Raw genomic sequence first — 15,487 nt, 5'->3', positions numbered from 1 at the left:
TCGTAGTAGTCTATTTAAATAGAAGTCGGTGAATGTACTTGTCAAAGTTTTCAAAATGTGCTATTACTTAACATGAAATTAACCTTTATTTGTCAGTGACCTTACAATAGTTTCTTTCCCTGATGCTAGTTCTTCTTCCCTATTGCACTTGAGAATCATTTTGTGTTGTACGTTTTCGACCTGCCAAGGAAATGTCTCATTATTCTTGACAACCGCATTAGAAGGGGGAATGTCTTAGAAGAGTATGGTGATAGTGTACTTGAACTGGTAAATCTACATTCTCCTCAACTATGAATTATTATCGTTCACTTGCATTGGTAAATTCATTTATATTATGGTTCATCTCGTCTAATTTTTATTATTGTGTTATAGGGTGATGCTTTTGCACGGTTTTTGGGTGAAAATCAATCAACTATGGAGAAAAGTAATATAGTAATGGGCATGGATCCTACAATAGCAATGCTTCCATGGAGAAATAACAGAAATATTTTTGACTGTGGTATTTACACCATGAGGCACATGGAAACATTTATGGGAATAGCCACTTGGGACTGTGGACTGTCCAAAATTGATGTGAGTTTTACATTTTAATTGTAACTTATTTAGAACAAATCAATGTTATTTTGTTGGTTATTAAATTCTAATTTCATGTTTTTTTTTTTTTGCAGATGAGATCGTTGACAATGCTGAGATTCAAGTACCTATGCACGCTACTAACATTTGAGCACAACAAACATCGTAACAGCATTATTAGACATGCATTAGCGTGTAACGACATTCACAAATAGTTCCTGAATATGATTTATTAGTTTCCTTTTGTACTTTTGATCTTTGGCGTATGTACATCGAAGTTGTACTGGATGTGCATTCACCCAAGGTACTTGTTATAATGTACATTCTATAATGATCAGTTGTCCATTTTAAAGAAAACAAATGTTCACCAAAATCAATGATGTTCTTGCTTTAATACGAGAATGTTCATTTTAAGGAAAACAAATTTACATCCTGTGTAACTTTCTTGCTTTAGGATCTCACAATTGATACAATTAATTTATATCGTGCGTGGTCATTTTAATACAAGAATGTTCATTTTAAGGAAAACAAAAAAATATACTCCGTATACACTAATACTCCGTATACACTAATAGCAATATTCGAAATTGAGTAAATATGTACAATTAGTACGTAGTATTTTAATTTAACTATTACTTCTATATCATATGTTGCACACAATTTTCCTACTTGCCCAAATAACCCCAACACACGTAAATCTAGGGTGGACCTAATAATACCTATTATGGAAGTATAGCCAATTTATGTTCAATTATAAAACACACAATTAGGTGTAAATCTAAAATAGACAAAAGGAATACTTCTTTCAAACAATCTTTCCAAAGAAAATAGTTCTTTCAACGACGGAGTATTAGGTAACTTCTCCATAAATTTTGGTTATACTCCACCTTCGTTTTCAATACTTCTTCATTGCCAGGTAATCACGTTCATTTATTAAATTGTCCTGAATTTCGTCCATTCTTTTGGTGTATTTCTTAGGTAATTATACTTGGTTGATTTAAATCATTGACAAAATCACCTGAAAATCACGCCTCTTTTGTTGGTTCCATTTTCATCGTTTTCAGTTTAATTGGATGTTCATGTCAAGTTTAATGGGATGTTATTTATTGATTACAATTGTGTGAGATTTTACGTGTGTTGGGATAATTGGGGCAAGTACGAAAATTGTGTACAACATATGAAATACGAGTAATAGGTAAATTAAAATACTAATTGTACAATTTACTCAATTTCGAATATTGCTCACAGTGTTCATCGTTTAATTAATAGTGTTTTTAAAGTTTACAGTATGATGTTCTAAATGCTATCGTCCAATGAACATTTTGGAATAACCATTTTAAATCATCTCTAGAGCAAATCATGTCATTATTTTGCTTGGGATTGGTAACAAATTCTGAAGAGGAAGACAGAAAACAATTCATTGCACATCATCTTGATGCAAAGAAGACAATGCTAGGATGGCTATTCAATGGGAAGGACGCTATAATTGCAGGGGTGGAGGATAACTATGCAAAAAACACAGTACTACAAGATGAAACTTACATGCTACAAATCTTTCAAAAAGTTAATCAAGCTGACAAACATAACATGGAAGCAGTATGCAAGTGTTGGGGTAAGATGTTTATCTTACACAATGAGGAAGCCCGTTTAAGAGAGGAATATGAAAGCAGATTACAGACAAGCATTTCATTTGGGCTTAGAACGACTACCAGGGATAATGTAGTGGTTTTCCGAAGGTGTCTTTGTTACTTGACAGACAATCTCTTAACAAGGAGGACATTGCACCTGTTTCAATATCATTTGGCACACGAGTTAGAAAATCTTGTTGTTGTAGACTGTGAAGAAGAAGATTTTGACTCTATCCCAACATCAATTTCCCGACCAGCGGTCGAACTTGCTTTTATTCTATTAAATCAAACCGAGTAATACTATATATAAACAGCTGAGGTACATTTGAGTATAAGTTTTATATTTACCTCATACCCCTTGTACCTACTGTTGATTTTCAATGTCCATTCAGAATATAAGAATATAAGTACATTCTCTTATTTGTTAATGATATTTCATTATATTGACGTAGTACCTTTTGTAATTTTTGAATTTTCGATACATCATGAAAAGAATTGTCCCATCACTGTATTTACAATGTCCATTACGTGCATTAACAATGTACCATTTAAATTAAATAATATAAATTAATGCATCTAATGATTACACTCTCAGATGCAAGTTGTAAAATAATTCAGGTGAAAAGACACCATTATTCATGATTATTTGCTTAAATTAGACATGTGTCAAATGGCAGTTGTAAACTAATGCATGTGAAAAGACAAATAATACTACACTCATAAATTGTAACTTCTCCTATTCTTATCCAAAGCAGTTTATATATAAAACTCACTATAAATACTTACCTAAACTAGTGTGGTAATTACAAAATCTAAGGAATAATCATACAAACCGTCTTCTTCACCGCCTTAAAAAGGTACTCTAATTTCTGTTTTTTTTTTGTTCTTATTATTTTTTCCCCGCAAAAAGAAATGCATATCTTCATGTAAATAAGTATATCGAATATTATTGCAAGAATAATGCAGTAATTGAATTGTAATATGCTCTGGTAATTTATTTCATACAAATAAATGTTTCTATCTAATGTATTCCTGCCAATGTCCATTGTCATGCCTTTAAAGGAACATTTATTTTATTGATAATGTTCATAGGAAATATTGTTGTGCACTTTGATATAGCATATATAAAAAATGTATTGAATGTTAATGACAGTAAACGACACAATACTATTTAACTAATATTAGAAATACTTACAAAAGCCATTCAAGACTGTTTCAAAATCAGTTTAAATATAAAACTCACTATAAATATTTGTCTAAACAAGTGTGCTAATTACAAAATCTATGGAATAATCATATAGAAAACGTCTTCACTCCCTTGAAAAGGTGATCTGGTTTATGTAATATAGTAGCCTATATAACATTTTGATTATTTCATTTATAAGTATTATTTGATTAATCAGTATGTTTTTAATCTTGTGAAAAGAAATATATACTATAGTCCCTGACGAATTAAAAGTTGTTTGGTCCGAAAATCAAACGCATTTGTGGCTCGAACGTTTTGCCAAAATTAAGTATAGTAGATATTTCAATCGGCAATGTGCTTAATATTTGCGGGAGAAGATTATTTTACCTTTTCTTTAAATCTGTTTTCACAATAACATTGTTTGCTCTTTGCATGATTATACAATGTGAAAGCCCACGTTAATTTGTTTTACCCTACAGTATGGCCTTAAATATGGTTGAAGTTGGTACTTCCCATAATGCCTTAAGTTTATTGTCACTCTTTTTAAAATACGTTTATTTTTTGCCTGAACCAGAATATGAGTTCGGTTACCAATGTGGAAATAATTGATGTGACCATAATTGGCGCATATTTAGCCCCCGAATTACCATTGTTTCCATGCTTTTTAGTGCCTATTTGGGTGATTTCTTATCTTTAGTTCTTTGTTTTGCATATTCTTTGAGATTTTGATCCCTTGGTAGGAAAGGAGTAAGAATCTTGCATTTTCATGGCAAAACAAGGCTAAATTGATCGTATTCAATGACCAAGCATCAAGGAGAGACAAGACTAGAAGGCCTTTGTACATAGCTTAGTACAAGAGCATTGTTGAGAAAGGATCCTTGAGTCCCCAAGGAAATCCCCAAGGAATTCATGAAGAAAAGGGAAGAAAAGAAGAAGAAATAACGCTGCCATACGATCCGAACGGATTGTACACAATCCGCCCGTCCGTCCAAGCCCAATCCGAGCGTCCTTCAAAGGAATCCGCTCGGATTCCCCCTCGCCAATCCGAGCGTCTTGCCCAAGGATCCGCTCGGATTCCTCAGCCCAGATCCGGCCGTCCCGACTCCCATCCGCACGGATTTCGATGCAAAAGACGTTTTCATTCTTCAAGCTACGATTAGAGAAGCCCTTCTCTCGGAGAATACCGGAGTCTCCTTGCTCAACTTAAAAGTGTAATTACTAGTTTAGCCCTTAGTTAACCCTAATGCATCCTCCCTAATTTTCACTATAAATACCCCATTAGTCTAATTAGAGGAGCATGTTCTTCTTATCAATAATTAGGGTAGTTAATATCAATCAAATCTCTCTTCAATATTGTAATCAAGTATTAATTAAGTTTTAATCCAAGTTTTAGTTCTTTAATCTCTCTCTTGTTCTTACTTTATTTTGGGTAATTGAAGATTAATTGGGTTATTATTGGGAGATTGACAACCTCTCAATCTAGGATTCAAGTACTTCTATTATTCTTGATTTATTATTGGAATCATTAGTAGGTATAATCTCTTAATCCCTTTTTAATTATTGCTAATTACTTTCATTTATTCATCATGTTTCATTATGTTAGTATGATTGACAACCTTTCTAGCATGATCAATATGATAATGAGTGAGTAGTCTCTTAGCTAGGGTTTAATGGGTGATTAGGGGGAAACCAACATGGGGAATGATTCATGCTTAAATTAATATGCTTTCATATCTTATTTGCTTGCTTGTTTTGATCTTAATACATGCACATGTTATATTTGATGAAATGCTAAGCCTATGAATCCTTGCATTTACTATCATCTTCTATCCTTTCAACTTGACTTGTAAGACATAACCCAACTCGAGTCTTGTTAGACCATGCATGTGTTGAGTAGGAAAGATTAAGTCGACTTGTAGGTGTTGTACAATCTAATCGATTCGGCTCCGGGACCCAAACTTTCCTAGGATTGTAAGATATAACCCAACTCAATCCATCACAACAATAATTGCTTGCTTATAATTTGAGAACATGTTTGTATGATCATATCCCATGATTCCCCTATGAACCCATGACACCCTAGTGCTTTTAATCAATTGTTTACACCCCTTATTTTATTTACCTTGTTAGTTTATTTTCATTGCTATTTTAGTTTAGTAACCTTCTACATCAACCCAATTTGTGACACCCCCTAGACACTACTAGTTACAATAGAATTCTCATTTCAATACCCGTCCCTTGGGATCCGACCTTTACTTGCCTCTTTACTAATTGTAGAGTTGTTTGTGAAGTATAAATTGTGTTTTGTATCGACCATTGACCAACGACCACATATGCTTAATTGTGAACACGAAATGGACACGATCAAAAATGGCGCCGTTGCCGGGGACGGTGTTTAATTGATTTAAGATTTCTTTTATTGTTATTAGTTGTGTCTTTTTCACCTTGGGGAAGTAAAACTCCTCAAGGTTTGTTCTAATTGTTTTTGAGTTGTTTGATATTTTGCATGTCTAGAAGGTTACAAAGAGATTTGTTACCTTTTGACCGTGAAATCGAAAGAACCTTGACGAATAATAGGAGACTTGTTAGGAGGAATTTGGGAGGTGTTGGTGAAGTTGTTCAACCCACTAGTGAGTTTGTCAATCCTTTCGCAATAGAAGGAGAAGAGAACCCATTAAACAATACCACACAAAATCCACCTACAATGCCTAAATTCTCGTCACACTCTATACCCACCGAGGAGGATCTACCAAATGGTACCCCTACCCCACAACATCTCACCGGAAACTTTATTGCCAAGTCCGCCTTCATCCAACTAGTTGAGAGGAGCCAATTCGGGGGAATGCCTAGTGAGGACCCTCATTCTCATATGGAAACCTTTTGCGATTATTGTGAAGCTATCTCTCAAACGGGCGTGACTCAAGACCAAATAAGATGGGTCTTATTTCCTTTTTCGTTAATCGGCACCGCAAAGCAATGGTTGAAGGGCCTTGATAAGGCCACCCTTGGAATAGATTCTTTGAAGAAGATAGCTCTAGCTTTCTACAAAAAATTCTACCCACCGGAAAAGACTAACATGCTAAGAGCTCAAATTACGGGTTTTAAGCAAAGGGATGAAGAATCTTTGTATGAAGCTTGGGAGCGGTTCAAAGGTATTTGTCGCTCATGTCCTCACCATGGACTTAGCGAATGGTTTTTAGTGCAACAATTTTGGAATGGTTTATATGAAGATTCAAGGAACATTCTCAATATGGGATCAAATGGAATGTTCACCGAAGTTGATGACAATCAAACATGGAACAAGATTGAGGAAATGGCGGTCCATAATTCACAATATAGTAGACCTCGCAAGGCTACTATAGGAGGAAAGTATGAAGTGGACTCCGTTACTCAATTGGGTGCTCAACTTAGTGCTCACATTGACACAATCAACTTGAAGTTTGAACAAGCTATGGCTAGACTTGAGGAAAACTCAAAAACATCAAAGCATCATGTCAATGCCATGACGGCATCCTCATCAATCCCAAGCGGGATATGTGAGAATTGTGGAACCTTGGGTCATGACTCAAGTGAATGTAGGGGAACAACCGAACAAGTTAATGCTTTCCAAGCTTACAAAAGTGGTACCCCTTATTCAAATTTTTACAATGAAAACACCAAGTTCCATCCAAATCTCTCATACAAAAGCCAAAATGTTCAAAACCCTCAAACAACATACACTCCACCACCCATGAGAAATCAAAATCAAAGACCCTTTTACAATCAAAACCAAGGTTACCAAAATCAAAATCCATACAATCACCACAATGACCAAGGTTTTGATGTCCAAAAAGCGGTCCTCCAAATGCAAAAGAATCAACAAGAATTTTTCTCCCAAATGCAAAAAGATAGCCAAGCAAAAGACACCACCATCAACAACATTCTAGCTCACACCAAGATGTTGGAAACACAATTGACCCAACTAGCATCTTCAAGCTCACAAAGACAAAAGGGGCAATTACCACCTCAAAGTAATCCCCCTAGACATGAAACGGTTAGTGCCATTCACTTGAGAAGTGGTACAAGATATGAAGCACCGAAGAAGCAAGTTGAGGATGAAGTTGTGAAAGCTAGTGAAAAGGAAGAAATTGTGCAAAGTCCCAAAGAAGGGGAATCATCAAAAGAAGAAAGTTCAAAGAAAAATGAAGACAAAGCCAAAGAGAAGGAGCCCATTGTGATTAGACTTCCTTTTCCAAGTCGTCAAGCCAAGCCCAAATTTGATGATCAACTTGGAAAGTTCATGGAAATTGTGAAGAACTTAGAAGTCTCAATTCCTTTCACGGAATTAATCAATCACGTTCCGGCCTATGCAAAGTACATGAAAGATATCCTCACAAAGAAGAAGTCGATCCGAAAACTTGAGACTATCGCCTTCACTAAGGTGAGTAGTGCAATACTTCAAGGGAGTTCACCTCCAAAGTTAAAGGATCCGGGAAGCTTCTCAATACCGTGTACCATTGGCGACACAACGATCAACAAAGCCTTATGTGATCTAGGGGCTAGTGTGAGTGTCATGACGTACTCGGTAAGTAAAAGGTTGGGAATGGGAGAGCTTAAATGCACCAATATCACTCTTCAAATGGCCGATAGATCGACGAAGACACCATTAGGGATATGGGAAGATGTCCGTGCGAATGGGAAGTTTTTCATCCCGGTAGACTTTGTCATTGTTGATATGGAGGAAGATTCCAACATTCCAATCATCTTAGGAAGACCTTTCCTACACACCGCGGGTGCGGTGATTGATGTGAAACATGGAGAGCTCACTCTAGAAGTGGGAGATGAAAGCATAACTTTTAATCTTGACAAGACCATGAGAGCTCCTCGTTTGCATGAGCCATGTTTCATGATTGACCATTATAGCCGAAAAGATGAAAGGAAGAAATCGGAACTCCAATGGAGGAAGAAAATTGAAGATGCTCCATTCAAAGAGCAAGCGAATTGTGACAAGGAGAGCTTGCAAAGCTCATCAAAATCAACCAAGGAAGAAGGTGATGGCCTCATTGGCCAAGAGAAGAAATTGGGAGAGTTGTCTCCATCTAAGCAAGAGATTTTCAATGATCAACTCAATGAAGTTTGTGGTCTTTGGGACGACGAATTTGAAGGGATCTTTAATCCCTACATTGGGCATGCCATCGATCATGATCAACAACAAGGGCCACGGTCTATTGAGGACCTCTACCATAACAATGAACAAGCTTTTGATTACTTCTTCAAGGTGTTGAGCAACATCAACAACACCTTGAACATGCCCCCTTGACATCTCATCAAGAATGAGAGTTTGGTGGAGTCCTCCCTAAACCACCACTTGTAAATATTTCTAACTCCCTAACTTACTTTTCAATTTTTGTATTGCATTTTTGTCATTTTTGGATTTTTATTTACTTTGATCAAAATAATTGTCATGAAAAGAGAGAAGTGAGAGAGGGATTAACAATTTTAATTGATGTGTAGTGCTTTACCTTAGTGTGGGGATGGCAATTGCCTAGGCTATTCATGCCTTAGTAGTGCCCCCACAATGAAGAACACAAGATTTGAAAGAAAGAAAGAAAGAATGATAAGGGAATGCGTTTGTGCACGGATGGAACTGAATCCGTGTACACAAGTACCAATCCGAGCGGATTCCTGAGAATCCGCCCGTCTGAAGCAAATTCGAGCGTCCTGCTGAGAAGACGCCCGTCCTGGGCTGAGCTGAAATTGAAGAATTCTTGACTGTTGAAGAATCCGAGCGGATTACTGGAAAGACGCCCGTCTCACAGAATCCGTCCGTCTTTCGAAGAAGACGCCCGTCTTCTTGCAAATCAAGAAAAACAAGGAAAAATCTCTGGACTAGAATCCGTCCGTCCTGCACGAAATCCGCCCGTCCCATCACAGAAGAATCCGAGCGGATTCCCCAGAATCCGCCCGTCTCTAGGCGGGATTTTGAAAATTTTGAAGCTGTAGAATCCGCACGGATTGCGCCCAAATCCGCACGGATTGTCCCTGCGTCTTGAAAAAACTCGACTTCTTTAAATACCATCCCACCTTCATTCATTCATTCATTCATTCATAAACACTACCCACAACATCAAAACCCTCATCCTCTCCATCTCAAAAACAAAAACCCTCAACAAAATCCACCAAAATCAAATCAAACCATCCTTCAAACAACAAATCAATCACTCCATCTTCAATAACAATCAAAATCAAGAACAAAATCTTCACCCTTTGAGTCGATTTTTGTTCTCATAAAGGCAAAGCCTTTCACTTTCAAAATCGATTTGGGCATTCTACAAATTGAAGATTTTTGATTCTTTACTTGGTTAGTTCATCAAATGGCAAGAACAAAGGGAGCAACAAAGGCAACAAAGGCACCAAAAGCAAAGGCTCTCTCTCAAAGGCAAAAAGCTCTACAAGCAAAGAAAGCTTTGGCAATGGTGGTATCAACACCAAACTTGGAAGTGCAACAACAACAACAAATTCCTATGGAAGCATCACCTTCTACTCCGGTAATTAATCAACTCTTGCATTATCCGGAGGTAACTTTCATTTCCGATACCCATAGAAATACATTTGTCAAGTTTGCTATGAAACAAATTCAATCCACCAAATTCATATGCAAAGATGCCTTAGAGAAGTTGGGTGTTCTTGAACAAACAAGAGTCTTTTTCAATGCCATGGGTTTGAAGAAATTGTTTGAAATGAAGGAAGTAACATACCCCTCCCTTGTCTGGGAATTCTTAAGTTCTTTAAAAGTGACAAAAGTTGAGAATAGGGAAAATATTGAGTTTCGTCTAGCTAACACTAGTAGACGCATTACCTTTCCGGAATTGGGTGAAATCTTGGGTCTTAGCGATGAACATAAATTTTATAAGCAATATGGGAAGTATGACCCCGAGCCTCTTTGGGAGGCAATCTCCGGGAAGAAATTCGAAGATTTTCATGCTTGTCGTGCTCTTTTGGTCCATCATCCGGGCATAAGAGTATGGCACAAAGTTGTGGGAAATACCATAATTGCTAGGAAAGACACCAATCATTTCACAGGACTCGATTTTATTCTCCTTGAATCAACTTTGAATATTGGAAGAATTCACACCAAGCCTTACAATTCTTTGAGGCTATTGGTTGATAGATGGCTCCATGTAGATAGTGGGAAGAAGGGTACAACCGTTATTGTTAATGGCGGCCTAGTCACGGTCCTAGCCAAGCACTTTGATCCTAATTTCAATAAGGATAACAAGTACAAGGCAAAGGAAGGTGGCCATCTTATTGATATGTCCATCATGATTAACAAGTTTAAGTGGGTTGCTCACAATCCCCTTGACACCAAGTATGGGTGGCTTACTAGTGAGGCTCGATCATTCACTTTACCCGCAAAGATTTGCCGTCTTAGTGTCCACCGGACCAACTATTTACTTCCCCTATCCGAAGAAGCCGAGTACATCATTCAACAACAAAAGGGTGATCATGAAACTCCCTCCTCTTCCATTGTTATACCGCCTTACCCCTTTGTGTATGAAGAGTTCAAACCGGAAGGAATTGAAATTGGAAAAGATTATGTCACTCTTCTTATGCAAGCCATGCACAAGCAAGCTTATGAAGATCGGAAGAATGCATATTTGGCTCAATATCCTCCCCTCCTACATCTAGCTAGGCAAGGACTCCTTGATCCATCTTGTCCTTTGCCTAGTTGGGCGGATAAAGAAGCCTTATTTCCGGGTGCATCAAGGGACGTGGTGGAAGACAATGAGGTTGTTGGAAATGGTGAAGAAATTGATGATAATATTGAGGAAGAAGCAAGTGGAGATGAAGAAAGAGATGGTGAAGATGGTGAAGATGATGATGAGCAAGATAATGGAGAAAGTGATGAAGAAAGTGCCAAGGAAAGTGGCAATGTGACCACTTCTCATGAGGGAAGTGATGATGATAATAGCATGATGGAAGACTAGCCTTGGAGACTCCTACACTCCCATGGTTTGTCTATATCTCTTTGTATTTTATTTCATTTTGATCATTGATGGTTTAGTCCTAGCAACATCAAAGGACTCACACCTCGGTTCCATTGAGGTGTTCTTACTTTATTGTTCCCATTTTTGAAAATCCAAAATGACAATCTAGTTTCATGCATAGCATAGTGTGTGCATGAACTATACCCATGCTTTGACATTAGCAATAGTGTCTTATTTGGTTTGGGGAAGTTAATGCATACACAACGGGAGGTAATCTAAATTATCCTCTCCGTCATAACAAAAACCATGCATCATGTAGTATAGCTTAGTGTAGAATTGCATTTAGTATAGAAATCATGCATCATCTTTGCATAATTTCCATCATTTTGGACATTGAGGACAATGCCCATATTAGTGTGGGGATGGGAATTCTAACACTTAACTTTTATTCAAAAACCCATAAAAATTGAAAAATTTCAAAAAAATCATAAAAATTTGAAAAATTGAAAAACCAAAAACAAGTTCATTTCCTTTGTATATATTGTCTTGTATATATTGTGTTTGTTTATCCTTGTTCACTTTGATTGACTACGCCACATCCGAGACATGAGGATATTGAAGACCGCATGGTATGATCTTTCCAATCTCCTTTTTCCTCTTTATGTTAATGACTATGTGGCTTTATTTTGATTGATGCGGTAAAAACAATGTGAACTTAGGACTTGCATTTAGTTTATTTGGCATACTAGTTGGTAGAATCATTTGCATTAGGATGTGTATATGTTAGTTGCATCATGGCATGTAGTTGCATGTTAGAAAATTTTGCGAAACCGTCTATTTGGGAAGCTTGACAAGTGTATATAGGCCCTAGTAGATGCTTTTTATTCTTAAGACTTTGCTTGTTAGAATGCTTGTAAAACACCCTAGGATGTGTCATGCTAGTATCCTTTGACCCATGGTTTAAGGCCTAGTCAAGAGTACCTTGTGGTGTGATAACTCCTTGGCTACCGTTTATTCCAAGGTGACCCTTGAAACCATGCATACTTCTATCATTCATCCATGTTCTACCACACATTTTTGTCATCAAAAAGGGAATGGGCACAAAAAGAAATCAATTTGAGTTCAATGAAATGAAAAGTGAAAGAAAGTTTGCAAAAATGCATCAAATGAAAAGAGGAGCAAAAATAGAACTCCTAAAGCTTCAAATACAAGGCACCCTCGTTACTAATTGGGGTGACTTTGAAAATGTTCAAAAAGAAATGCAAAAAAGTTGTCAAGTATTGAAATGCCAAAAATCAAAAGAAATGGCAAGAAAGTGTTCTCAAATGTCAAATGCCAATGAAATTGGGGGGAAAAACAAAAATGAAAGCAAACTCCCAAAATGAAACTCAAATATCTATTGATCCCTTTTATCCACCGTATCCATTTTTGTGCATGGTAGAGAGGGGACGACCCTTCTTCTTGTCTAGGCAAGAGGGGGAATTCCGCGATCCTCCAGTGTTTCTAACACCATAGGGAGTCTACTCTTGACAAAAGCATTTAACGATTGAGGACAAAGGTACCCTAGCTTGACACCTTTTGGAGGTGATTTATTGGTATCCTTCTAGGCTTAGTAGTTTGAACAAATTGCATCTATGAAGGATTGTGTACCCTTGAATTGCTTCCCTTGTAGATAATTTCCGCCACTTAGATGAGGAAAGTGGCTATTCTTTTTGTAGATGCATCCATTATGTGATTTTGTGTGCTTAATGTTTGGATGTGTCGCCATTTTGGCAAGACCCACCTTGCCTTGCAAGAAGGCATCCTACCTCATGGTTGTCTTGTTGTGAGTTGAAGGGGCGGAGTGAGACCCGCTAATTGTCTCATATCGGCTATTATTATTAGGTTAGGTTAGTATTGGTCCTAGTCTTTGTCACCTCTTTACTCGGGACGAGCAAAGGTTCGGTTTGGGGATATTTGATGTGACCATAATTGGCGCATATTTAGCCCCCGAATTACCATTGTTTCCATGCTTTTTAGTGCCTATTTGGGTCATTTCTTATCTTTAGTTCTTTGTTTTGCATATTCTTTGAGATTTTGATCCCTTGGTAGGAAAGGAGTAAGAATCTTGCATTTTCATGGCAAAACAAGGCTAAATTGATCGTATTCAATGACCAAGCATCAAGGAGAGACAAGACTAGAAGGCCTTTGTACATAGCATAGTAGAAGAGCATTGTTGAGAAAGGATCCTTGAGTCCCCAAGGAAATCCCCAAGGAATTCATGAAGAAAAGGGAAGAAAAGAAGAAGAAATAACGCTGCCATACAATCCGAACGGATTGTACACAATCCGCCCGTCCGTCCAAGCCCAATCCGAGCGTCCCTCAAAGGAATCCGCTCGGATTCCCCCTAACCAATCCGAGCGTCTTGCCCAAGGATCCGCTCGGATTCCTCAGCCCAGATCCGGCCGTCCCGACTCCCATCCGCACGGATTTCAGTACAGCACGTTTTCATTCTTCAAGCTACGATTAGAGAAGCCCTTCTCTCGGAGAATACCGGAGTCTCCTTGCTCAACTTAAAAAGTGTAATTACTAGTTTAGCCCTTAGTTAACCCTAATGCATCCTCCCTAATTTTCACTATAAATACCCCATTAGTCTAATTAGAGGAGCATGTTCTTCTTATCAATAATTAGGGTAGTTAATATCAATCAAATCTCTCTTCAATATTGTAATCAAGTATTAATTAAGTTTTAATCCAAGTTTTAGTTCTTTAATCTCTCTCTTGTTCTTACTTTATTTTGGGTAATTGAAGATTAATTGGGTTATTATTGGGAGATTGACAACCTCTCAATCTAGGATTCAAGTACTTCTATTATTCTTGCTTTATTATTGGAATCATTAGTAGGTATAATCTCTTAATCCCTTTTTAATTATTGCTAATTACTTTCATTTATTCATCATGTTTCATTATGTTAGTATGATTGACAACCTTTCTAGCATGATCAATATGATAATGAGTGAGTAGTCTCTTAGCTAGGGTTTAATGGGTGATTAGGGGAAACCAACATGGGGAATGATTCATGCTTAAATTAATATGCTTTCATATCTTATTTGCTTGCTTGTTTTGATCTTAATACATGCACATGTTATATTTGATGAAATGCTAAGCCTATGAATCCTTGCATTTACTATCATCTTCTATCCTTTCAACTTGACTTGTAAGACATAACCCAACTCGAGTCTTGTTAGACCATGCATGTGTTGAGTAGGAAAGATTAAGTCGACTTGTAGGTGTTGTACAATCTAATCGATTTGGCTCCGGGACCCAAACTTTCCTAGGATTGTAAGATATAACCCAACTCAATCCATCACAACAATAATTGCTTGCTTATAATTTGAGAACATGTTTGTATGATCATATTCCATGATTCCCCTATGAACCCATGACACCCTAGTGCTTTTAATCAATTGTTTACACCCCTTATTTTTGAAGGAAATGTAGATCTATATACATACTAACATATTCATATATGTTTATAAATTAATTTGTCATAAAATTAAATATGGATTTTATGCATGCAAACTAATAAACAAAATAAGGAAGAAAAATAATTTTCTCACCATAAAATCGGAATTTTGGGCACAAGTGAGTTCACCTACTCACTTGTTCTTGAGCTCTCCAAATGGAAGAACAAGGACTCAAATGTAGAATCCCTCCCAAAAGCATATACCCAAGGAATACATCTTAATAACCAATATTATTTAGATCTAGCAATAATATTAGTTTTGCATTAAAATATGACACAAAAATAATTTTTGTTCTCTTGAAAATTTCGGTCAAGAGATAGTAATCTTTGTGAGTTTATTTCTCTAGATTTCATAATATTTAGAGAGCATGTGAATTTTTCTTACTCTAGGAAAAATGTTAGTCAAAAGAATGAATAATAATAATGCATAGAAAAAGAGAAGCTCTTCTCTCTATCTATTAGGGTGGCCGAAAAGAGGAGCATTGGGTAGTATGCCCAATGCCTTTTGTTTGTGCTCTTCACAAGAGACTAGGCATGCAAGCCTACTATCAAGTGTTATGATTGTGTTTCTATTTAAAAATAAACAACACAATATAAACCATGTACACACACCCACATTTTCGGTTTTG

The 15,487-nt window shown here is 36.9% G+C and overlaps 1 non-coding gene across 1 annotated transcript; it reads right to left on the bottom strand.

Moving 5' to 3' along the window:
• Positions 1-6,463: 6,463 nt before the first annotated feature.
• LOC141625936 (small nucleolar RNA R71) lies at positions 6,464-6,570 on the bottom strand. The gene has a single exon (XR_012535677.1). It is a non-coding gene; the product is annotated as a small nucleolar RNA R71 (small nucleolar RNA).
• Positions 6,571-15,487: the final 8,917 nt, after the last annotated feature.

Source organism: Silene latifolia, chromosome X (genome assembly GCF_048544455.1).
Source record: "Silene latifolia isolate original U9 population chromosome X, ASM4854445v1, whole genome shotgun sequence".
In the NCBI taxonomy this organism is placed as follows: domain Eukaryota; kingdom Viridiplantae; phylum Streptophyta; class Magnoliopsida; order Caryophyllales; family Caryophyllaceae; genus Silene; species Silene latifolia.
Note: the sequence above shows the minus strand (reverse complement) of the source record. Positions and strands in the feature narration are given on the sequence as shown.